Here is a 26,246-nt window from a genome sequence, read left to right as displayed (position 1 = left end):
GAAAACATAAGAAATGGTTATGAAGTGTGAAAATGAGTTCAATTGAACTGCATGATTCACCTGAGAATTTTGATGGATTCAAGAGCTATTTCCAGTCCTAATAGGGGCTAAAACACTCTTTATGAATTAATGAAATTTTAAAAATCTTAATTGAATTAGAAGTGCAGATACAGTCTTAAATATTTATATTGAGGATGAAAAAAAAAAAAACTAATGTCCCCCCCATCTCTTTACATTTATGTTTTACGAAAGCCACCGGTGAGTATTTTAAATCCTTTTTATTCTTGCTGCATGTTTCATATTTTGTTCTCCCGGGTCTAGCTTACACTTGTCAGATTTCACCTAGTATTCTCAGTACATATCTTTGCACAGTATAGCCCCATCCCTTTCGGGTGGTATGTGATGAAAAGGGAATACGTACAGATATTGTGTAGGTGTATAGATATATAGGATTATTATGGAGTGGGATTTTTTGTCCGCAACTCTCGTTTTGAAGATATAGCCACTGGTTTCTTATAGACACTTTTTTCTCCTATTTCAAAAGAGGGCTGTCTCTTGCACTCCTCTTTGGGAAATCAGTACATTCTGTTGCAGTTTTATCCCATGAATTTATTTTAAGCTACTCCCCACAAGATGGTGATGTAGAAAGAGCAGAAGAATAGTTAGGAAGAAATAGACTTCCTCTGAGCATGTACACTGTGAAGCGAAGAAACTCTGAAAAAAAACTAACAGTCTTAAGAATTTTAAAACCATAAATGAATTGTAAATGCAGAATGTTTTTAAATACCTGCCTTGAGCACAAGGCTGCTGCTTTGAGAAATACAAAAAACTAATGCAGTTTTCCCCTCTCATTAAATTTATGCTTTACCAAAGAACCAAGTGAGTATTTTAAATCCTTATTGTATTTGCTTTATTATTTGTAGTATTTTGTTCCCTGGGATATAGTTCATGCTTGTCAGATTTCCCCTAGCTTCCTCAGAATGCATCCTTGCCCAGTATGTCCCAGTCTCTATCAGGAGCGACTTGACCCAATGAGAATACATATGGATATAGTCAAGATGCATAAGTATTTAGGATTATTATGGGCATACAACTCACATTCCGAATACATAGCTGCTGGCTCCTCTTTCTTGCTTTCCTCCCTCTTCTTTTAAAAAATGTTTTTCTCTTTCATTTCTCTTGGTAAAGAAATCAGTGCAGCCTGTTTCAATTTCAATACATGGCTTTTTAAAGTAGTGGGGGGGGGGGGACTTTGCTAGTATGCACATCCCATGTGTCCATAAGGCAGTTGCCTCGGGTGCTGGCTCTTGGGGGGGGGGGGTGAATTGTTTCTAGGCGCACAGCGGACGGAAGAACTCTCCCAGCCCCTGCACACCCAGAAACAATGTGGCGCCTTTCAGTCCTGGGTGCTCTCCAAGTTGTGAGAGTTCTTCCAGCCCCTGTGTGCCCAGAAACAATGTGGCGCCTTTCAGTCCTGGGTGCTCTCCAAGTTGTGAGAGTTCTTCCAGCCCCTGTGTGCCCAGAAGCAATGGCACTTTCGGTCCTGTGGCGCTCTCTGAACTCGGAGAGCACCCAGGACTGAAAGGCGCTGCATTGCTTCTGGGCGTGCAGGGGCTGGGAGAGTTCTTCCAGCCCCTGCATGCCCAGAAACAATGGCACATGATGACATCACCGTGTGATGTCATCATGGCATGTGCACCCGAAGCACACACACAAAAGCACACACTTTGGGGGGGGGGGTATTGAGCCCTGCTAGTATGTGAAAGCCTTCCCCAGAAAATCTGTTTACCATCCACCACTGTCTGGAGGCTTTTCCATTCAGCGGTAACAACATTTTAATGCTCATGAATTCACTTTAGAAAATCAGAAATATGCTCTCTAAGCTCAGGAAAGCTTCATCAGCTAAATCACTTTCCACATGGTAGTGGTATAGAAACACAAGAAAATTAAAGAAAACGTTATAAAATGTGAAAATGAATTTCTTTGATTTCATTAAGTTTTGCCCACGCACCACTTGAATGACAAGCAACACAAGTTATGAATTAAACTGGGACTTTATTTACAAATAAGGTGATCTCCTCAATTCAGTTAGCATGCTAGAGCATGGGTTACATCGTGCTTGCAATGCAAGCTTCCTACTAGGCAAATCCACCCCAGATCAGAGCCCTTCTCCTCATTGGCTGTACACTTTTGTGTAAGGGGTTTGAGGGTTATAGTCCTGCCCATGACTGCTAAGCTTTTAAGACTCAGTGTATGCTCCCCCCCCCCCCCACAAACCTGAAGGTTCCTCACTGGTGCAACTCATAGCATCAGTCATTCAAATGAATTTTTGAGCTATTTTCACCTCTAATCTAAATATGGAAAATAATTTTAGAGGATGTAAAGTAGAGGTTTCAAATTCATTTGTTATGAGGGACAAATTTGACATAGATTTCACTTTATGTTTGTTATGAGGGACAAATTTGACATAGATTTCATTGGGCCAGGTCATGTGTGCCATAAAGTAACACAAGATATCAGAGATATTAACTTTATATAGATGATTTAATATGCTGAATGGCAATAGCAGGCATGTTTGGATTAGGTGTTACATGCAGAGGGGTAGTAGGTATGGAGATATAAGCTTTGCTAATAAGAAACCTAGGTCCCAGTTTGATACAAGAGGATTCAGTCCAGTAGGATGCAAAGAATAAATGGAAAAAAAGTCTGAATGAATGAGCAATGACTCACGAAAGCACATACCCTACCACAAAATTTCTTTAAGGTGCTACTGGACTTTTACTCTTTCTACTGCTATTAGAAACCCCAACATTCAAAAACCAGTGAGGGAACATTTTAACCTTCCATGACATTCAGTTGCTGACCTAAGAATTGCAGTTCTCTTACAAAGGAATTTCAAAATGGAGATTGGAGAGACTGCGGAATTGCAACCAATAATGCAATGTCTTGAGCTACCCCTGGACTGAATTGAGACCTAGGTTCCTTCTCTCATTACCAATGTCTGCTGTTGTCATTTGGTATCTGAAATCACTTCACTCTCCAAGATATAAGGAGAGATGGACTGACATTCTAGCTGTATCTGAAGACTTGAGCAGTGACTCATGAAACCTTATGCCCCATCACAAATTTTGTTAGTCATTAAGGGGCTACTGTTGCTCCCTTCAACTAATAAAGAATGTAAATTGTGCTCTTAGGTTTCCTTCCCCCCATCTGTAAGAAATGGAAAGGGGGAATCACCTAAGTGCTATGGGACTCTCTCTCTCTCTCCTTTTTTCCCTCCCTCCCTTCCTCCTACTCTCTCTCTTTGAAGAAGCACCAGGCACACAAAAGCATACACCTGGAATAAAATGTTGTTGATCTTCTTAAAAGTGCTACGGGACTTTCTCTTCATGTCTCTCCGGCTTGCTTTCTCTGAGCGTTTTCGCACTGACCTTAATCGGGAGCGACGTCCCTCTTCACCACGCAGCGTCTGCGCGGATTTCACACTAATTGCTCCGCAGAACCCGGAAGAGCCGCAAAGTCCCGCAGCTTTTGCGTCGCAAATGTAAACTGGGTTTTGGCCAGTTTACATTTGCAACGCAAAAGCCGCAGGACTTTGCAGCTCTTCCAGGTTCTGCGGAGCAATTAGTGCGAAATCCGTGCGGAAGCTGCGCGGTGAAGAGGGACATCGCTCCCGATTAAGGTCAGTGCGAAAACGCCCTCTGGCTCTTTCTTCCCCTCACTCCCCCTTTCCCCCTCCCTCCCTCTGTCTCTCTCTCTCTGAAGTGTGCAGGCACACAAAAGCTTATACCCAAAATAAAATGTTGTTGCTTGTCTTCTTAAAAGAGCTAGAGGTGTCTCTCTCTTTCTGTCTCTTTCCTTTCCCTCCCTCCCCAGAAGAGGAGGGAGAGGAGCCCTCAGCCTATTGAGGGAAGGGAAGCTTGCCTTTCTTTCTCTTCTTTGCAAATTAGGAAATAGGAGAGACAGGGCAAAAGCCAGCTCTGATGTTTGAAACAGGAAGTAAGAAGCAGTGAGGGCCAGATGCTCTCAAGCCAAATAGGAGCCCTGCAAAGGTCGTATGTTTTTCACCCTGGAAGCAAATATATTTGCTAACACTCTGTATATATATATATTTTTAAAAAGCTTAATTGAATTAGAAGTCCAGAAACATTCTTAAACATCTCTCTGGAGAAACAGAACAAAAACTAATGCTGTTTTTTTCCCCCTTCTCATTAAATTTACGCTTTACCAAAGCCACGGGTGAGTATTTTAAATCCTTTTTATTTTTGCTGCATAATTCATAATAGTTTGTTCTTTCTAGCTTTGCTTGTCAGATTTCACCTAGCATTCTCAGACCCATTCCTATCAAGTGCTACTTGCCCCAAAGGGAACACATACAAATATTGTCTGGGTGCATAAATATTTAGGATTATTATAGAGTTCCCCTGCAACTCACTTTTTGAACACATAGCCAAGGGCTCATCTTATCTGCTTTTTTCCTCTTTTTCAAAAGAGGCTTTTCTCTTTCATATTTTTTTATTATTATTATTTTTCTTGGTAAAAAAATCAGTGCAACCTGTTGCATTTTCAGCTCATGGATTTCTTTTAAGTTACACTCTACAGGGTGGTGCCACAGAACAGGGGTGGCCAACGGTAGCTCTCCTGTTTTGTTTTGTTTTTTGCCTACAACTTCCATCAGCCCCAGCCATTGGCCAGGCTGGCTGGGTCTGATGGGAGTTGTAGGCAAAAAACATCTGGAGAGCTACCATTGGCCATCCCTGCTGCAGAAGGAGGAAAGGATAGGAAGACACTGCATTCCTCTGAGCATCTACAGTGTGAAGCTAGGAAATTCTTTTTTGGGGGGGAGGAATCCTTTCCTCTTTGATTCTGTCTGATCAGAACAGAATTGCTATGAAACACACTCAAAATCCCAAAAGAGAAGGAAAGGCCTAGAATGTTACATTCCAGGGAAAACACTGGTAAAGAGGAATTAAAGGGATTGCTCTTAACAACAAAAATGTTCCAAGGAAAGACAAGGAGAAGCTCCATAAAGAAACTTTAAGCAAATGGCCAGGGCTGGCATGCCCGCTAGGTGACCTTAGGTCATCATCTAGGGCAGCAGCCCATGGGGAGCACTGAATTGCCTAGGGCACCAAAAAGCCTGGTTCCGGCTCTGCAAATGTCATGTGTGCATGCTGAAATACTCAAGCTGAGCATATTGCCAGAAAACAGTGGTTTGAGTTGGTACAGTGATTTCCAAGACTCGTAATGCAAAGTTTGGGTTGCTAATACGTGAAAAACATTTCCCCAGACAGTCTCTGCTCACCCTCCACCCCTCCCTTGGATGCTTCCCATTCAGCAACAACTAACTGCTCTTGAATCCACTTCAGAAAACCAGACTTGTGCTTTCTAAGCTGGGGAAAATTTCATCAGACAATTCCCTCTCTAGATGGTGGAATTGCACAAGAAAAATTAAGAAAGGGTTATAAAGTGTGAAAATGAGTTCAGTTGGATTACATTATTTACATGGGGATTTAAATTAATTTAAGAACTATTTCCAGGAGGAGAGCAAATAATGTTAAAAGTGCCAAAACAAATATATTTATTAACACTGTCTACGGTTTTTTTAAAAAAAAAATGAAGTAGAAACACTGACACATTCTTCAATATCTTTCTTGAGGGTAAGGCTGCCACTTGAAGAAACAGGAAAAAAAAAAACTAATACATTTTTTTTTCCCTCTCTCATCAAATTTATGCTTTACAAAAGCCACCGGTGAGTGTTTAATTTTTTGCTACATGATTCATAATATTTTACTGTTGTATAGCTTATGCTTGTCAGTTTTCACCAGGCATTCTCTTTATGTTTCTTGTTGAGTAAAGCCACATCCCTGCCAGGTGCTACTTCACTCACAGGAATGCATACAAATACTCAGGGCTTTTTTTGTAGCAGGAGCTCCTTTGCATATTAGGCCACATACCCCAGATGTAGCCAATCCTCCTAGAGCTTACAGTAGGCCCTGAACTAAGAGCGCTGTAAGCTCTTGGAGGATTGGCTACTTCAGGGATGTGTGGCCTAATAGGCAAAGGAATTCCTGCTACAATAAAAGCCCTGCAAATACTGTCTGGGTGCCTTTCCTTTGAGGCACCTGAAATGTTACCAAAGCTATCAGAATCCTTTCACAGTTATCATGGATCAATCTACTCGGCTCCTGCTGTGGGCTACAGATAGCCCTCCAGGGACCAGCCCAGGCAGGTGTTACTTTCCTCCCTCTTGCCTGGGTGCTGCAACTGCCAGCTGGCCTTCTGCTGGTGAACGCCCAATTCCAGCTGCCAAGCTTCTGACCCTCTCCCACCTCCCCTGGAGGTTTTTAAACAAAGGCTCGATGGCCATCTGACAGCAATGCTGACTCTGTGAATTAGGCCGATCACAAGAAGAAGGACAGGAAGGGTTGCATTATTGCTTAGTTTTTATGGCCCTTTCCTACACACTCAGGGAAATGCTGATTTCCACTTTGGGGTCAGTCAGCAATTTTTCTTTAGACCAGTTTGGCAAGGGATCCTGGAGGTTTTTGGCCATCTTTTGGCCATTGAACAGGGGTCACTAGGGATGTGTGTGGAGGGGAGGGAGAGGTTTTTGTGAACATTCCTGCACTGTTCAGGGAGTTGGATTAGATGACCCTGGCTGTCCTTTCTGACTCTATGATTCTATTAATCTCTCTGATCAGAATAAAATTGCTAGGAAACAGACTCTGGCTGTTTTCCCACAGAGCTTACCGTGGAGCGACGTCCCTCTTCACCACGCAGCGTCTGCGCGGATTTCCCACCAACTGCTCCGCAGAACCAGGAAGTGCCGGACCTTTTGCGTTGCAGATGTAAACCGCTAAAAACCAGTTTACATTAGCGACGCAAAAGCCGCAGCTCTTCCTGGTTATGTGGAGCAGTTGGTGGGAAATCCGCGCAGATGCTGCGCGGTGAAGAGGGACGTCGCTCCGCAGTAAGGTCTGTGGGAAAACGGCCTCTATATTCCTAAAGAAAGGGAAAATGCAGAGAAGTATTCTGGGGGGTGGGGTGGGCATCTTTAAAGAAGCATTAAGGGAATTTCTCTTAATAAAAAGAATGTGCCAGGAAGGACAATAAGAAGTTCCATGAAGGTGGATGACTGGCATTCAACAAATGTGTATGGGGGTATACATAATGAAATAAGCAAAGCATATTGCCAGAACTCAGTGGTTTGGGTTGGTATGTTGATTTCCCAGTCTCATAAAACCCTTTCTGAGATAATCTCTGCTCAACCTCCATTCCTGCCTCTGAGACTTTCCCATTAAGTGGCAAGAACAACTTACTGTTCATGAATTCACTTTTGAAAATCAGACTTCTGCTCTCTAAACTGGGGAAACCTGCATCATCTAATCTCTTTCTACATGGTGGAAATGTATGAAATGGTTATGAAGTGTGAAAATGAGTTCAACTGAATTGCATTATTTATCTGAGAATTTACTCCTAATACAGATGTGAAAAATAATTTTAAAGGGGCTAAAACAAGTATATTCGCTAACACTCTTTGTGAGGTTTTTTAAAAAAACTTTATTGAATTAGAAATACAGATGCTTTTAAAAACATCTGTCTTGAGATTAAGGCTGCGGCTTTGAGAAATATGAGAAGTTAATGCATGTTTTCCTTTCCCCATTAGATTTTGGCGCGATGAGTCCTATCGGTGAGTATTTTAATTTGTTTGTTTCTTTGTTTTGGTACGTGATCCCAGATCCCAATGACACTGCTTTGCTGCTCTTACTCTCTTTGCCACACTGTCAAGGCAATCAAATGAAAATGGGGAATCCTGTTGGTGGGATAGAGTCAAGATTAGTTCTGGATTTGACGCTGATTGCTTTGCCTTTAAAACAAAAGGGCTCAAGACAGTAAGAACTGTTCTGTTACAGCCCTGGAGAATGCCGAAAGCTTTGCAAAAATAAAAGGAAACTGCAACTGCAGGGAAATGGTTTGTGTGATTTTATTGATGGTCACAGGAGGAGATTATGTTTTTTGGGGGGGAAATTAAATCTCTCATCTCCATGCAGCTCGACAAGGGAAGGAGATAGGAACTGGCAGGGACTGTTTTAGCATCTGAGAGAGATGACTACTGTTCCACAGTATTCTTATTTATTGAAGTTCGAAACCATAAAACTATAAAGGTAGTCCTCTGTGTAAGCACCCAGTTGTTACTGACTCAAGGGGTGACATCACATCACGATGTATTCTTGATGGAATTTTATGGGATGGTTTGCCATTGTCTTCCCAGTCTTCTATACTTTACCCCCGGCAAGTTGGGTACTCATTTTACCAACCTTGGAAAGATGGAAGGCTGAGTCAACCTTGAGCTTTCACCAGGATCAAACTCAGGTCATGAGCAGAGATTGGCCTGCATTACTGCAGTTTACCACTCTATGCCACTGGGCTCCCTACAAAACCAAAAGCAAAAATATTCAAGCAAACAGCAATTTTAGTGTTTATCAAAAATATGCTCAGAACCAGGTTAGGAACATCCCCATGTCAAGGCAGGATGCTGATAATCCACTTGTTTTGGTTTTAGGATGACACTTAGAAATGTAAACAGTCGTTTTAGAACAGCATTGTCAAGCCTGAGAGAGGCATTTACTAACAGCTAATCCTGCAAACCCTTCTGGGAGAGAGGGAACAGAGAGAGGACAGAGTATCACAAAAGTTCAGGCTGCAAGACAGAAATCTCCCAGGCTCATTTCTAAATCTGCCACATTATTGCTGGAAGATGTGTTTGACACTAACTTATTCTTTTATTGTTGAGAAATTCTGGACTTGCCCTCATGCCCTAAACACTGTCTTTTAAAGAGATTTCATATACTTAAGAAGGTCTCAACACATTTTAAGGCAATTTATCTAGCTATAAAGATACTGATAAATTTGCTTGAGACCGTTCCCCTCAAAAATCCATACTGGCTTTTATGACCCCCTCCCTCCTTAGTTATGTGAATGAGACTTGCATTTCCAGACTCTGTGTTACTTTTGCACATGCCTCATTATACATGCTTGGAAAGAGATGAACAACCAATTAAGGGGGATCAATGCATGGTTTTAGGGGTTTTTTACACAACTGTTCCATGACTAACAGATTTAATTGCCACTTTCTACATCATAATGGTTGATTCTCCACATATTGGCAAAAGTGATTTGTTCTGTCAGCAATTAAAGTAGATCCAAGTAGTCAGCCGTGTTGGCCTGAAGTAGTAGAACAAAATAGGAGTCAAGTTGCACCTTTAAGACCAATTTAGTTTTATTCAGAATGTAAGCTTTCATGTACTTTCTTTCACTTCATCGTGTACTTTCTTTCACTTAATCAGACGAGGAATCCGGTTCATCAGACTGTACCGGATTCCTTGTCTGATGAAGTGTGCTTAGCAATTAAGGTAGTAGAAGAGTTGGCCGACCTGGCTTGAAATTTCTGAATGGATGCATGACATAAAGTACCTGACCAGTTTATACCATGAAATCCAGAAACTTCAAACAGAAACTGCATTTTTTAGATACCAGCACTCACTGTTTTGATTCCCACCTTAACCTTGTGTCCTTGGGGCAGCTGATAAGGCACTAAACTCAAAAAGGAGGGGGGTGGGATCCAGCTGCTCTCTTCAAATCAGCTACAGACTAATTAATTCCAGAAAAGCACACCCACTCCATGAGCTGGAGTCTGGCATCAAATCTTTTTGAGTACCTCTGCTCATGGTGATGGAAAGTACCATCAAGTCACAGTCAGCTTATGGAGACCCCATAGAGTTTTCAAGGCTAGCCATGTTCAGAGGTGTTCTGCCATTGCCTGCTGCTGTGTAGTGACCCTGAGCTTTCTTGGTGGTCTCCCATCCAAATACTAACCAGGGCTGACCCTCCAAGAGCTGACGAGGGCTAGCCTGGGCCCCCTTCACTGGTACCTCTACTACTTGACTCAAATTTGCTCAGTGTTCCAGCTGACTTTTTAAATTCTATCTTGCATACTCACAAAAGTTCACAGTGTTTAGCCTTGTCTCCCTCCTCCAACATGCCAGTGTAGCAACAGAAGTACTGGCTCCACAGCGCCAAGTGTATGCTCTCTGAATCCCCACTTCACTGTTACAACAAATGATGATTCATTCTAGGACAGGAATTTCATGCTTAGAGGTGTCACAGTGCTTGCCAATTTCCCTACCCTGTTCAAGCAACCAGATCAACGTAGGCTTACCATGTTGCCTGCCATTGTGAACAACCTTCTTGTTAGACTAGATAGCAAGCCTAAACACAAGGGGACCATTACAGGCTCCAAACGTGTAGATGTGAAATCTACACGGAAAACTTAATTCTGATGTGAAAGTATTCAGTCCCACTTTGAAATGTTGGCAGGGGTTCCAGGACATGGATGAGGGTGCCAGACAGCAAAATAAACATTCAGGAAAGAGATATCAATCTGCTGCCAAGAAAAGAGAGCTGGACTATGAAACATATATGTTAATATGTATTCTTTCAAATTTCCTCTAACATTTAATGACATATAAATAAGGCAAATGGATACAGAAGAAGGAAAAGGATCTCAGATCTGACATTTTTGACTATCTAATTAACGTGGGCTAGAATTAATTTAACAAGCTGCAGAAATTAGGAAAGTTGGTTAATAATTAACCAAATAAAATAGATCAGAGCTGAAACTCCAGAAAACACAAATAGACCCAATTGTCCCATAAAGAAAAGCAGAGTGGAATCTTGCTAACTGAGGCGGCTTTCATCCAAGGAGAATTTCACATATAGCAGCATACTGTATATGTAGCAGAACTTAGTGGAATAATACATGTGTGTTTTGTGTATGTGTGTATAGCCACTCTGCACCCTGCCTGGCTGGGAAAAGAGCAGGATATAAGCTGAATATGTCTAAAAGGCTTGATGATTAAAACAAGAAGTGGAAATTCCTACCTGGCTCCTCCCCAAGAAGGCGACCAGTGGAAGCCTGAGCTGCCAACAGGGCAGGAGGGTGGGCCACGATACAGTGATGACTGAGGGAGGAGGCAGGCTGATTGTAAGTCAGCCGCGCCTCCTCTTCAAACACCTGGATGCGGCTCCAGCCACTAAGGCATGCCTCTTCCTCCATCTGATTTTTTGTGTATTTTCCCCCTTTTAAGAGAGAGGTTTCTCTCTTCCTCTTTTTTAACTTTCAAATAACTTTATTGAACTTTCCAAATCAGGGGATAACATAAAATATGCATATCCATTCTATACAATCGGAGATATTAAATTATATTATTTCACAGAGAAATAATAATAGTATCAAATACAATGTCTCTACTCACTGTGTTTAACAAAACATAATTCAAAATAATAACTCTTTGTAAAAGGCGTATTTTGGGGTGATATCTTGTTCACTTAGGTACCCAACTGCAGGAAATCAAACTGTCTGAAAAGAAGTAAAATTGTTGCCTAGCTTAGGAGTTCTCTCTTCCTCTTTATGTTTATAGTTATCAAAACAGAATTGCTCATATTAGAGTTGGTTCCAAGTTTTTACTGGGTTTAATTGGGGCTTTTTGTAGAAAAAGTCCAGCAAGAACTCATTTGCATATTAGGCCACACCCCTGATGCCAAGCCAGTCAGCCAGAACTGTGTTCCTGTGCATTCCTGTTAAAAAAAAAGCCCTGGGTTTAATTCTAGAAGCACAGAAGCTTTACATGGTATCTGTAATCCTCTAGATTTGCTGCTAAAGAGAAAGATGCTATTCAGACAAATTACAGGATGATCTTACTCCAATGGAAACTAGAGAAGTAAATGTTGCTTATAAAAATAGAAGTACATCTTACAGGACATATTTGTGTAGATACCGTTAACTTCTTGCGAACAGATCAACTGCAAAAAGGTTCACTAACAGCTTGAAGCCCAGGTAGAAGAGACAAGAAGAGAGGTCCCTTATAAGATGAACTGAAATCAAGTAACAGCCAAGGAGGCTCAACATCTAATCAGTGATAGGGTGGGGCCAACTGTATGCTAGGGCACACCTTTTTCCTCCTAGATCCTCTTGCATTCACAATAGAAATTTCATGGTCAATGCTTTGTGCCCTAGGACCCAGTGGAAAACATAAAATGGCTGGTCATTGTATACTTTTTGTCAGGTCTTTGGTGCCCCTCCCGGTCCCCCGGCGTCGCCGTTGCCCCACCCGGGCACTCTGGGGCGTTCCCCGGAGGTCTCAGAAACAGGGGGGTGGGCACTGGGTTACTTCACCGCAGGCCCCCGTTCCCTCCTGGCTGTGCTATGGCTCCTGTCCCTCTCTCTCGCGAGGCAGCCTCTTTGCGCATCAGCCAGCTCTCCTCAGCGACCTCCTCCCTCCCTCCTTTTATGCTTCCCGACCCATCCTCCCCCCTCCCAGGACCTGCCCCTCTCTGGCTCCTCCCCCCTTCAAAGCCCCAGACGCCCAGGAGAGGTGCGTCGGGGCCGGGCTGACTGGGCGTGCCTCAGGCGTCCCAGCCCTCAGCGGCGTGCTGCAAGGGAGCGTCTCGTGCTGCGACGAGCTGACTGGCTCTCCCTCTTGCTCTCCGGCGTCTTGCCCCGGCCAGACCTCACGGACTCGAAGCCGGGCTCGCCGTCTGGGAGGCGTCGCTCGGGTGGCTGCTTTCGCCCCGTCAGTCGAGGTGAGGGGTGGGGCCTCCACAGGGGCTTGGAGAGGTGGGGGGGGCTCTTGGGGCGATGCCGGGGGCTTGGAGCGGCTGGCAGGCGCCGGGGGGTCTCCTCCGCGCAGTCCCTGCCCGGGCTGGGCGGGACACCCCCCCCCCCGTGTCCCTTGCTTCTCCGCTTCCTCCTCGAAGACCCGGGAGAGGTAGTCGGCCACGCGGTGGTCGGCCCCGGCTTGATGGTGCACTGTGAAAGAAAAGGGGAGAAGAGACATATACCAGCGAAGGACTCGGTCATTGGAGTCCTTCATCCTCGACATCCACAGCAGGGGGGCGTGGTCCACCACCAACCGGAAAGGGTTGTTGGTGAGGTAGAATTTCAATGCCCCGACGGCCCACTTGACCGCCAGGGCCTCCTTTTCTATGGTGGAGTACGCCCGCTCGGCGGGCAGGAGCTTGCGGCTGATGAATAGGACCGGGCGTTCGTCCCCAGGGCCCCCCTGGAGCAGGGCTGCCCCGATACCGGTCCCCGAAGCATCTGTGTGCAACACAAAGGGCTGGGAGAAGTCCGGGTTTCTCAGCACGGGGTCTCGGGAGAGGCTCGTACGCAGTGCCTCAAACGCTGCGTCTTGGGCTGGCCCCCACTGGAGGACGTTCGGGCACGCCTTCCACAGGCAGTCCGTCAACGGGGTGGCCACTGCCGCAAAGTTGGGGATAAATTTGCTGTAATAGCCCGCGAATCCCAAGAAGCGCCGTAGCTGCTTCTTGGTGCGCGGGCGGGGCTGCTGCTCCAGGGTGACGACCTTCTCGGGCAGGGGTCGGAGTTGGCCTTTCCCTACCAGGAACCCTAGATATTTTAGCTCCTGGAAGCCGAGGCGGCTTTTCCGCGGGTTAGCGTGGAGCCCGGCGGCCTGCAGGGCGTGGAGTACCTGGCGGAGGTGGAGCAGGTGGGCCTCCCAGGTGGGACTGCACACCACGATGTCGTCGATATAGGCCCGAGCGAAACCCTCGCATTGGGCTAGGGCCTTGTCCACCAGCCGCTGGAATGTGGCCGCAGCCCCATTCAAGCCAAAGGGCATGCGCTTGAATTGGAACAAGCCTTGTGGGGTGGCGAAAGCGGTCTTTTCTCTGTCGGCCGGGTGCATGGGCACCTGCCAATAGCCCTTGGTGAGGTCCAGGGCGGAGAGGTACCGGGCCTCCCCCAGCTGGTCGATTAGGATATCGGCCCGCGGCATCGGGTAGGCATCGAATTTGGCCAGTTTATTCACTTCCCGATAGTCCACACAGAAGCGCACGCTGCCGTCGGGCTTTGGCACCAGGACCACCGGGCTGCGCCACTCACTCTGTGATGGTTCGATGACGTCGAGGCGCAGCATCTCCCTTACCTCCCGGGCGATCACGTCCCAGCGCTTCTGTGGGACGGGCCTCCACCGGGCGCGGGCCACCTGGCCCGCAGGGGTTACTACCCGGTGCTTGACCAGGGTGGTCAGGCCCGGCTGGTCGGAGAATACCGTCGGGCACTCGGCCAGGACCTTCTGCAGCTCCTGTCGCTGGCTGGGGGTGAGAGCGGCGTCCAACACCGGGCCTCCCCCGGCGCCCCCCGCGGTCGTCCAGGGCAGGGTTCCGTCCGGGAGCTCGCCCGGATCTTCGGCCACGAGCCCCTGCTCCGGCTGCGCCTCCCGCCGCACCCAGGCCTTTAGGCTGTTCACATGGAGGGTCTTCCTTTGGCGAGCACGAGGCCCGCACTGGACCTCGTACGTCAGGGGACCCAGGACTCGGGTGATTTGGAAGGGTCCCCGCCACGGGTCCCCCTGGCTCTGGCCCATCGCTCCCCTGTGGACCAGGACATCGTCTCCCGCCTGGAACCCGCGGGCCCTAGCGCCCTTGTCATAACGCCTCTTCTGGACCTCCTGGGCCTGTGCGAGGTTCTCCCGGGCCTCCCGCCGCACGTCTTCTAGGCGTCCCTGCAGCTGCCTGACGTACTCCTCCGGGGCCTCTCCCGGCACTGCTCTGCCTTGCACCCACTGCTCTCCGAGCAGGCCCAGGATGCCCCGGGGTTGCCGCCCGTACAGCAGCTCGAACGGGGAATATCCCAGGGATGCCTGGGGCGTCTCTCGGATGGCAAAGACCAGCGGGTCCACATAGAGGTCCCAGGCAGTGGGGTGGTCATATGCTGTCTTCCTCAGCATGGCCTTCAGGGTCTGGTTCATCCGCTCCACCAGCCCGTCAGTCTGGGGGTGGTGGACGGAGGTGAAGAGCTGCTTGATGTGCAGCGCCTGGCACACCTGCCGCATGAGGCTCGCCGTGAAGGGTGTGCCTCGGTCTGTGAGTATCTCTCGGGGCAACCCCACATGTGCGAAATAGTGCATCAAGGCCCTGGCCACGCCCGCGCTCTTCATGGTGGGCAGGGGGATAGCCTCCGGGTACCGGGTGGCGTAGTCCATGAGGACCAGGATGTAGCGGGCCCCACGCGGGGTGCGGGGTAGGGGCCCGACAAAGTCCATAGCCACTCGTTCGAACGGGACCCCCACTATGGGCAAGGGGGCTAGGGGTCTTGCGGCTCGGCCCTAGACGCGAGGCGTTGGCAGATACCGCAGGAGCGACAGTAGGCCTGGACCTCCCGGGCTACGGAAGGCCAGAAGAAGTTGGCTAGCACCCGGGTCAGAGTACTCTTCACCCCCTGGTGGCCCGCCCATTGGTGGTCGTGGGCGCCCTTCAGGACCTCGGGCCGGTACCTGTGAGGGACCAACAGCTGCTTCCCGGGGCCCAGCCGCCCTTTTACCTCTCTGAACCACACGCCCTCTTCCCGGATGATTCGAGGGAGGCGCCGGCTCCGGCGCTCGTCTACAACCACCCCGTCTCGGACTGCTTCGTGCCGCCACAGCGCCTCCAATTCTTCGTCTTCGGCCTGAGCCTCCACGAACTGCGGGTCCGCCGGCCACGCCTCTCGGCCACCCGCCACGGGACGTTCTGCGTTGGACGGGCCCTCCCCGGGGTCGCTGTCCTCTGTCTCCCCAGCGGGGGCGGCGTCATCATAACCGGCCCCGGCAGGCTGGCCTGGTCGGCCGGGGTTGGCTGCTTCCACTACGTCGCCAAAACGCGGAGCGTCCCGCCCGAGCAGTATTGGGTAGGGCAGGCTGCTTACTTTGGCGACCGGCACGCTCCAGTAGCGGCCTAAGTATTTCAGTGGGATGGACACCACCGGGCTTCTTTCGATGTGCCCATGGACGCACCGGATGGCGGCGGTGCGGATGACAGGCAGCGGGGCGGGCACCAAGTGGGCTCGTATCATAGACAGCGAGCTGCCGTTGTCGACCATGGCCTGCAGTTGCCGCCCTCCCAAGGACACCGGGATCGTCCAGGGGGGGGGGCGAGCCCCCGCCTCAGCCGTCTGCCAGGACTCTTCCCAGCTCACGTCGCACTCCATCAGGGGGCACTCGCGTTTGAGATGGCCCCACTGGCCACAGGTGAAGCAGGGCCCTATGTCTCCTGCTGGACGGCGGGCCTCCGGCGGCGGGTGCCCCTCCTTCTCCCCCTCGCGGCCTCCGGGGCGTAGACCAAGTCCGGGTAGCGCCGGGCGTGCTCCGGGCCTCCACCACCCCGGCGTGGCACGGGCCGGCGGCGTCCGCGCCCGGCCCCCCCGGTCTCCGGCCCCGGGCGCCCTCCCGGGTGTCGCTCCTGGGGCGGCCCGTCTGCCGGGTGGGGGCAAGCCCTTCCCTGGCTTGCCGCCCTCTGCGCGGAAGGGCAGGCCGCGGTGGTCGGCGGCCTGAAAGTTCTCCCACAGCTCCTGGACCTCGCTGAGACGGGTTGGCTTCCAGCAGGCCACCCAATGGCGGGTACGCGGCGGCAGCACCTGCAGCAGCTGCTCCACTACCACCAGCTCCACGATGCGCCGCCCGTCGCTGGTGGTGGGGTTGAGCCACCGGGTGGCGGCATCCTTGAGGGTCGCTATTGCTGAGCGTGGTCGCGTCTCCCCCGTAGGCAGCCAGGAACGCAGCTTCTGGCGGTGGGCCTCAGGCGTGATCTCCAGGCGGTCCAGGATGGCTGCCTTGAGCGCTGTATAGTCCGCCGCCTGAGCCCGCTCCAGGGCCTTCATGGCAGCTTGGGCCTCCCCGGTCAGGTAGGGTCCCAAAATAAAGGCCCACTGCTCTCTGGGCCAATGAGCGGCCTCAGCCACTCGCTCAAACGCTTCCAGGTATGCCTCGACATTGTCCTCCGCCCCCAGCTTCGTTAGAGGGGGCCAGGGGCTCCTCCCGGCGCCGAATGGTGTTGGCCCCGCCGGCTCCGGGCGGGCGAGGAGCGCCTGGTGAAGATCCCGCACGAGGGTGGCTTGGGCCGCCGTCTGCTGCTGGGTGACCTCCCGTAGGAGCTGCGCCTGGTGGTCTGCGAGCCACTGCCCAAACTGGGCCAAATCCACGGGGGCGGGGTTAGTGTCCATGGCGGCGGTCCGCCCCACGTGTATCACGGAGTCCTCACTTGACTCGTCCGTCGACGACTCGCTGGACTCCGGCTCAATGGTTGGGGTCGCCACTCGGCTTGAGTGCCACCCGGGCGGGGCCAGAATATGGGGGCGCGGTCGTCCTAGGCTCGGGAGAGTGCCCGCATTCTCCACCACGTTGTCAGGTCTTTGGTGCCCCTCCCGGTCCCCCGGCGTCGCCGTTGCCCCACCCGGGCACTCTGGGGCGTTCCCCGGAGGTCTCAGAAACAGGGGGGTGGGCACTGGGTTACTTCACCGCAGGCCCCCGTTCCCTCCTGGCTGTGCTATGGCTCCTGTCCCTCTCTCTCGCGAGGCAGCCTCTTTGCGCATCAGCCAGCTCTCCTCAGCGACCTCCTCCCTCCCTCCTTTTATGCTTCCCGACCCATCCTCCCCCCTCCCAGGACCTGCCCCTCTCTGGCTCCTCCCCCCTTCAAAGCCCCAGACGCCCAGGAGAGGTGCGTCGGGGCCGGGCTGACTGGGCGTGCCTCAGGCGTCCCAGCCCTCAGCGGCGTGCTGCAAGGGAGCGTCTCGTGCTGCGACGAGCTGACTGGCTCTCCCTCTCGCTCTCCGGCGTCTTGCCCCGGCCAGACCTCACGGACTCGAAGCCGGGCTCGCCGTCTGGGAGGCGTCGCTCGGGTGGCTGCTTTCGCCCCGTCAGTCGAGGTGAGGGGTGGGGCCTCCACAGGGGCTTGGAGAGGTGGGGGGGGCTCTTGGGGCGATGCCGGGGGCTTGGAGTGGCTGGCAGGCGCCGGGGGGTCTCCTCCGCGCAGTCCCTGCCCGGGCTGGGCGGGACACTTTTGTATTTAAGTTGCTTTGTGTACTGGTCAAGAACATGTGAAGGTACCATGGCATAGATTGAGGGCTATGTGGTTTTTTTTCTATAAAACTATAATCTTCCTCAGAAAAATAGCTGTAACTCCTATGAGGCAGTGCAAAAACAGAGAGAAAGCCATGTACAGTGGTCACTATTAGCCTACCATCTACCAAAATCCCCAGTCTACACAGGAAATGTGCTAGACACACATTCTCACCCTAATCCACCTCACTGTGGATTGAGGTTATTCCTTATCCATTCTAAACAGTACCCATTGCTTTCTTATTTAGATTGACCAGATCAGGGCATAAATACAGTGAAAAGTGGGAGGGAACCCAGTTGCACCCAGGCAAGCCCTGACAAAACAAGCTTAACATATGGGGGGGGGAGTGTGTGTCATACCTTAAATAAAACTGTGTCAAAGTTCTTAGAGGAGGTTTTTTTTTCCATTTCTCCAGTGGGATTGATGCAGCCAAGCAAAGCAACCTCTGATCTTTTCCTCTTCTCCCTCCCGTTTCCCCAAGAGAGGAGGAGGGAGGAGAAGCCTCAGCCAGTGGACGGGCTTGGCTATGTAGCTCTGTTGTTTGATTAAGAGAGCCAGGCAGTATCAATCACAAAGCAGAACTACAGAGTCAAGCTCTTCCATCGGCTGAGGCTCTTCCTCTATCCTCCTCCCCTGGGGAAAAGGGAGGGGAAAGAGGGAAACAGTAAGAGGCTGCTTGGCTTGGCTGCATTGAGTGAAGAAACACAAAATGGTGACTAAAGGAATTAGGAGAGGTAGTAGGAAGCACATGAGGGGCATTTGCTGGCGGGCCTGATTGGAGCCTTTACCATCACCATCTATTACAATCTCTCAAAAAAGTGCAGCATCACTAAGGCTGGGTACATCCTTCATAAAGCAATAGATGATGGTTAAACCTTTTCTTGATTCTAATTGGATTCCAAAATAGCTTTGTTTTATATAACCCTTAACCCCCCCCCCAAAAAAAAAACCTTGTTGACAATTGAATTTATGCAGTGACTGATCAATGTCTTTAGCCCAAATTAATTGTGAGTATTTGTACTAATAACTGTCATTTGCTTTCTAGACCACACAAGGGACATGACTTTTGTGAAGACCCTGGACCACAATAACAATGCCTTGCTGTTCTTATTACACTTACTGCTCTGTGCTAACGCAAGCAAATCAAGTGATTATAGAAAATCTCAAATTGTAGTGGTGCCATCTAGATAAATTCTTGATTCAATGCTGACTGTGTTGCCTTTAAAACAAAGGGCTTAGAATGTTAAGAACCGTTCTATTATAGCCCTAAAGCAGGGATGGATTAACCATTTGTCAAGCAATCTTTTATCTTTCTATGACTGTCTCTGTTTATCTGAATATAACTGCCATGCTTTAAAATGTTACTAACCCTGAACTAAGCTAAGGCACATCAAAGTAGAGAACTAGCCAGCGCCTTTTTCGCACCTCTTTCGCTTTTAATAACAAATGCAGGAATTTGTTCTTTGAAGATAAAGCCTCCAGGGACATGTTCCCAGGCCAGGCCTGGGCCCAGGAAGAATAACCGCAGGGAGATAAAGAAAGTACTGTGTGAATTTTCACACGTGAATACAGGACTGTTTAGTAATTGTAGCTTTGTTTATAGAACCTTTGATGTGCCACCTTTAAGTATGCATTCTACTGCTACTCTGTATCGGTTCCAATACTTGGCTCAATTGAAGCACATGAATTATCAATAAACCATACTTTGTTTCAACTCAAGGACTGGTTACTTTGAAATCTGCTTGCTTGACACCATTAAGCAGACTAAGCACATGTTTAGGGCACCAGGGTCAAAGGGGGCACCAAAAAGTTGGCAAAAGGGTGGGAAAAAAAGAATGAAGATTTGTAAAAAAAAAGAAAAGAAAAGATAAAACTAGTGCAAATTGATCATGGTGCACCCTAGGGTTATCTTCTATTTTTTGTTGGCGAGGTACAGTGTCACAGGCTAAGTTTAAAAGTAAAATGCATGTATTTAAGAGTAAAATGATGGAGCCAAATTTAGTTGTCATGACAATCATTTAAATGACCCTCTCTTCCCCTTTTTAATTCCAGCCCCATGTAAACATCAAAAATAAAGCGTGTTCAGTTGAGTGGTGTGCAAAAGAGAAAAAGGAGAAAAGAGAATGAGCAAAAGAATCACAATTTCATCAGTAGAAAGCCAAAGAGATACTGTTCACAGAAGATTATTTTTTTTTTAATAATAGCCAATTGTGATCACTACAAGAGAGAATGGTTGTTGTACTCTCTTTCAAAAGCATTAGTTTACTGTTTTGTTTGTAAACTATTTGCCCCCAAAGGGTCAATGCATTTTGCTAGAAATGAGGAATTCAGTGACTGGCAAAACACTGCTGTAATTGACAGCCATGAAAAAAGTACAACTCACCGAGATGCCATGTTGGCATATTTAACTCAGAAACAAGGCTTAGGCTTGACATAGCCACTGGAAAAACAAATTGAAGAGGAGTACAATTCCTGGGAGAATGTGCTAAATGTTCTTATTTGGGTAGTGGGAGATGCTACTGAAGATGAGTTGCTTGCAGTGGATAATATCTAGCGAGAAGACTCCAGGTGTGAGGAAGGCAAAGGCTTCCATGTGAAATTGAATGGGGGCTTCTAAGGTCCTCTCCTCCACAGATGGGAAATAAAGTGGTCTGTATCGAAACATGCAGTTTCTCCAGCAGATCAGAACTTCTGTTTGTGAAAGAGAGGGTAGTAATTCTTCTAATTCCTCTCTCCCACTGAAGACCCTCACTTTCCCCTCTTCATTATTCTGGAGAGTTCACTGATTCCACCCCCCCCCCCCTCAAGAAAACTATTTAAAAACATACATAAAAACATATGATCTGCAGCAGGAAGAGGAAGCACAAAAGCCTCATTCTGCAAAAATTGCACATGGTTGGATACACACTGATGTTAGACATTAGAGTTTGCTTTGTAAACACTGTTCATTGAGTTGAGTGCCTTCTATGACCGAACAATGATATACTCACAATTCAAAGAAGTGGCATTTTGAATAGTTTTTCCATCTGGCTCCTATATGCCTACTTTCCCACTGAAAGGCACTGAAGGGGAAAACGCAGATTCATAACAGATGATTCCTGTGATACATAATACTGCAAAGCTAGAGGATAATACCAGAAAAGGACACCACAGGATATTGAACCTTCTCACAGAGGTAACTCTTTCCTGGCCATCTTGGATCAGGCTAGTGTCCCATCCAGTCCAACACTTTGTGTCACACAGTGAGCAAAACCCAGATGTTATCAGGAGGTCCACCAGTGGGACCAGAACTCCAGAAGCCCTCCCACTATTGCTCCCCCTCAAACACCAAGAATAAAGAGCATCACTGCCCCAGACATAGTGTTCCATCTGTATGTGGCTAATAGCTACTGAATAACCTCTGCTCTATAAAAGAGAAGGAATAAAGAGAAGGACTCTATTGTTTATTTTTTCTACAGTGAAACACCCTTCTATGGAAGCCCACCTCATTAAGACTGAAATTTTGCTCAAAGGTAGTGAGCAAATCCAAATCCATGAATAATGAATGGCAGGATCTAAAACTCTGAAATGCCATTTTGTTCCCACTTTTGCCATTTTGTTCCACTTTGCAGAGGAACAAACAATTTAAGTGAACCTTGTGAAAACAGTGGAAACACTAACATGACCCCATTAGCTTGGAAAAGCCTCAGACTGCACCATGAGTTCTTCCTCTGTACAATAGAGCCCATTCATGGCTAGTGACAGATGGGATCAGAGACTGGATGTGGCCAGTTGCCAGATTATCACACTGGCTTAAGAATCACTTCAGGAGTGTTGAGATCAGCACCCCATAACCTGGAGGCTGGAAATGAACTACATGTCAAGGGCTATAACATGGTACAATCTTCTATTGTTGCGACTCCTCAAAATGGTGGTGGTTTCTAAATTGGATTGTTCTCCAGATGTCTCTATTTACACTTTTTCTTTAGAGAGCCAGTTTGGTTAAGTGCATGGACTCTTATCTGGGAGAACTGGGTTTGATTCCCCACGCCTCCACTTGCACCTGCTGGAATGGCCTTGAGTTAGCCATAGCTCTGGCACAGGTTGTCCTTGAGAGCCCTCTCAGCCCCACCCACCTCACAGGGTGTCTGTTATGGGGGGAGAAGATTTGGGAGATTGTAAGCCGCTCTGAATCTCTGGTTCAGAGAGAAGGGCAGGGTATAAATCTGCAGTTCTTCTTCTGAATTAAAAAACTTCCCTTTTTTTGCCCTGGACAGCCCAGACAAACCTATCAGATCTTGAAAACTAAGCAGGGTTAGCTGTAGGGTGTTTTTACACTGACAGTTTGTGACGCTCTATCACCACATTGGAAACTCACCTTTTACATTACCTAACGTTCTCACAACTGTTTTGCATCGTTGCTGCCCAAAACATCTACATTTGTTTCGGTGAGATACGTTTTGGAGCTGCTGCTGCTGCAACTTTTTTCTCAACACTAGTTTTGATCCGGTCTTTTCTGTGGAAACACTAACTTGTATTTCAAACTTGTAGAAGTTTTCATGCGTTTTAAAAGACTCTCCAAAAGTCACAAGGTGCAGTAATTTGCATGAGAACTGACAGTACTTGAAATTTTTACATATCTTTGCTTGCTTCATCTAGTAATTTAAATTTGTATTGTTTTTGCAGTATTGACATGATTTCCAAGCAACCATATAAATTTAACTAAGCACTGGTATTCCGGCTGCCCTCTGATCAGAGTCAGCCCCCCTCCCAAATTGAAACGCTTAAATGTAAAAGGAAAATAATTAAAGTGGAATAGTGGCAGGCGATTTGAAGACTCTAAAACTCTGGATCAAACTGAATGTAAAAACACCCGTAGTTAGTACTTGGATGGGAGACTCTTCTTGAAATACCCAGTCGAGTGGACAGGGGCAGGCTTTATTCAGCCATCTCTCTGAATATCCTCCAGGGCCCCAGTAGGGGTCAATCACCAGAGGTCAATGTGACTTCCAGGTGCATACATGCGTACACACACACACAATTGTTTTTCACCATAAGGTTCCAAAGCATTTTATTACAACATTCTCCCTTCTTTCACCTTATACTCACATCAACATCCTAGTGAAGGATGAAGCCACCTGGCAAACTTCCACAGTAGAGAGCTGACCACTTATGCTGGGCTGGCTCTTAACACCAAGATTGCATTGCCTGTTCTGCCTTACTGAAATATTAATCTAGGGGGTGGAGTGGGGATCAATTCCTATTTCTCTCCTTGGTATTTCTCCTGATAGCATCAAACCTCATGAGAGTTCATTCAATTCAAATGCTGTGTTTATCAGGAGTGCCATATCCAGTTTCAGATTTGATTTGCATTGATCAAAAGGGACCACAATAGTGCTTCCAAACTTTTTAATATCTCCTTCCATAAACTTAGAATTGCTTTCACTGCTACTTGTTTTCAAACTATGGCAACAACCCTGTTAATGAATATGCAATACCTAAAACCTATAGGGCAGGTTTTAAGATGTTTTCGTAGAGCCTTAGAGTAGAAGAAATTTCCTCATCAAAGTGGAGCCTCAGTCCAATTGTCTTGCAGTTATTTCAGCTAGCCTTGATCTGTATTTGGTGATCTAGAAAAATATTTTTCTTGTAGGACAATGTAGCTTGATTTGCATATTTATTATGACTGGTTTTCTTTTTTTTGTTTGTTTGGGGGGGGTGTAAGAAATTCTGTCTTCATTGGCACTTGGTTTTTTTGGCCATTGTGTGACACTGAGTGTTGGACTGGATGGGTCATTGGCCTAATCCAACATGGCTTCTCTTATGTTAATCCATTCTTATTTAACTCATTTTTATCATTACCTTTCAACTTCTCACTTTATGCATGCTCAGTTTTATCTGACTGTAACGATCTCCATTCATTTGCAATAAATTACTAGTTTCTTGTTTCCTGCCATTTCTTTTCCATGTCTGAAATCTTCATTACATTAATAGCTTGCAAGTAGATGCAGATCTTAAAAAACATATAAATGTCTCCCGTTACAATGATATGTATGGTGCAATAAATAGCTGAGGGATATTTATAGGATGAGAAGGATGGGGACAATTTGTGATAAAAGCTTTCTAGGTCCCTTAAAGGAAATAATTTACTGAGGATCCTATTATACCTTTCTACTTGTGTGCCTTCTGTATTACCACCTCAGACCAAACTGGAACATCTATTTGTTACAAATTTTATGTACACACGCACATAATTGTTTGTATTGTTGTTGCTTGCACTCTGCTTAGAGACTGATAACATTGCAGGTTATTAATTCCTAAAGAATTATTGGCATGTTACCTTGAAGGGAGAGTGGCAGAGTTAGATGTGGTGATGGCTCTTATTTTGATAACAGTATCCAAATTATCTATATCTGCAAGGTGGGAGAAAATAAAATTCACCAGCAGAAGAATTATATATGAAATTATGGAAAGTTTTCTTAATGATAAACTTAAATGTTAAAATCCTTTCATATGATGGAAACATTGGAATCACATCTGGCCAAATTCCTGCTTGATTATCATACATGTTTGGTGAACTTGGTTGCAGGCTGCATGGTCTGGATTCAGGATACAGTACACTAGCCTTGGGCTGAAGTTCTTCTAAAACTGAAGGAACCATCTCCTCTGGTGGAGCACCCACTGTTAGTTGTAAACTTGGACCCACCTCAATCACCTCCTCCTCAGCTGAGGAGGCTTTTGCATTCCCCAACTCCACAATCCCTAGGTGGCCCACAACATTCTCCAATGTTTCTGGCAGAAGCTCTGTTCAACAGGATGCCTTTTAATCATTCACAGAAAATCAGAAGGCTCACTGTGCAAAAGCCCCACCTAGCCCCGCCCACTTTCTAAAAAGACTTGGTGGGCACCAGGAAAGGTGTTGGATGGCACCATGGCACCCACAGACATTGTGTTTGGAACCCCTGATTTAATCAATCTTTTAAAAAATTGTGCTCCTCACAGGATGTGCAGTCTTTGATTACTAGATATACCATTCAAAGTAAGGTTTGTTTGAGACTTTTCACCTTAACTGTTCTGTGAAGGGGTGCTGTCATTTCTGCCACATGTCTGTTTGCACCTACTCAGGAAGAATAATGCCATTGACTCTGTCACCATGTTGGCATCTAGTCTTTGGAAATGTTATTTACCCTTCACAGGATGAGGGTTAACCTTTCTTGATTAGCAAAAGTGATGATAGTCCATGGATTTATTTTTTTTTTACCGTCCAGATCTTAAATTTAAAGGTAGGTGCATGGTATAAATACTGCAAATACAGGTCCCATTTTCTCGTATCAGTGACTTCATCTTGGAAACGCACCTGAGAGAGGCCAAGATGAAACTTCAGATTCTTGTTGGCGTTCTTCTTGTCCTTCTCCTTCAGGACAGTGAATCGGTAAGACCCATTTTTACTCTGAAGTGTGATAAGCTTATTTAATGCTTCTTGAGATCGTCAGAGAGTTATTCCGCTTCAGAGACAGGATGGTGATATTTCGAGGGCCTCGAAAACTCTTCCTCCAGCAGAAATCAAACTTAGCAAGTAGAGAACTCTCAGTTTTTAAAATATGTATTCTCTTTGCAAATCATTTGGAAATATAAAAGACTAACTGTTCTTTTTTAAAAAAATTTAGGCACCTAATCCACAAATGCCTGTAAGTATTACAAGTTATCAATCAATTATTCCGAGTCTTCAGGGTCCTTCAATTGATTTTTGATGAGCCCAGCAAAGGGGTTTCAAGTGAGAAGCAGAGGTTTGGCACTCTCCTCTGCAGAGCTGAAACAGAAGGCCCTGTTTCATCCTCTTATCAGCAGTATATCCAAGTCTGACAAGGTTGCAAACTCCAGGTTGGGAAATTCCTAGAGATTTGGGTGTTGAGTCAGAGAATGGTGAAGTGGAGGCTCAGTGGACTATAGTCCCGTCCAAGTACCCAACACTGCTTAGCTCCCAGGATCTGAAAATATTGGGCAATACCAAGGGTGGCCAAACTTGCTTAATATAAGAGTCACATAGAATAAACATCAGATGTTTGAGAGCTGCAAGACAGGAAGGAAGGAAGGAAGGAAGGAAGGAAGGAAGGAAGGAAGGAAGGAAGGAAGGAAGGAAGGAAGGAAGGAAGGAAGGAAGGAAGGAAGGAAATAGATGAGGAGGGAGGTGGAAAGAAAGCAACTGTAAATGCATTCTCCAAACCACTGGCTGGCTTGGAGAAATAATTTAAAGAGACAAATGCCTTTTCCAAGTCAGCTGATGGGGCAGTGGAGAAGGGCTTCGAGAG

General features: G+C 47.2%; 1 long non-coding RNA gene across 1 annotated transcript in view; it reads left to right on the top strand.

Moving 5' to 3' along the window:
• The window catches only part of LOC132586015 (uncharacterized), a 31,937-nt gene extending 12,265 nt beyond the window's left edge, over positions 1-19,672 (top strand). Inside the window, exon 2 of the long non-coding RNA XR_009556344.1 lies at positions 18,934-19,672. This is a non-coding gene — a long non-coding RNA (uncharacterized LOC132586015). The remainder of the gene's footprint in view (positions 1-18,933) is intronic.
• Positions 19,673-26,246: the final 6,574 nt, after the last annotated feature.

Source organism: Heteronotia binoei, chromosome 17 (assembly GCF_032191835.1).
Source record: "Heteronotia binoei isolate CCM8104 ecotype False Entrance Well chromosome 17, APGP_CSIRO_Hbin_v1, whole genome shotgun sequence".
Classification (NCBI taxonomy): Eukaryota; Metazoa; Chordata; class Lepidosauria; order Squamata; family Gekkonidae; genus Heteronotia; species Heteronotia binoei.
Note: the sequence above shows the minus strand (reverse complement) of the source record. Positions and strands in the feature narration are given on the sequence as shown.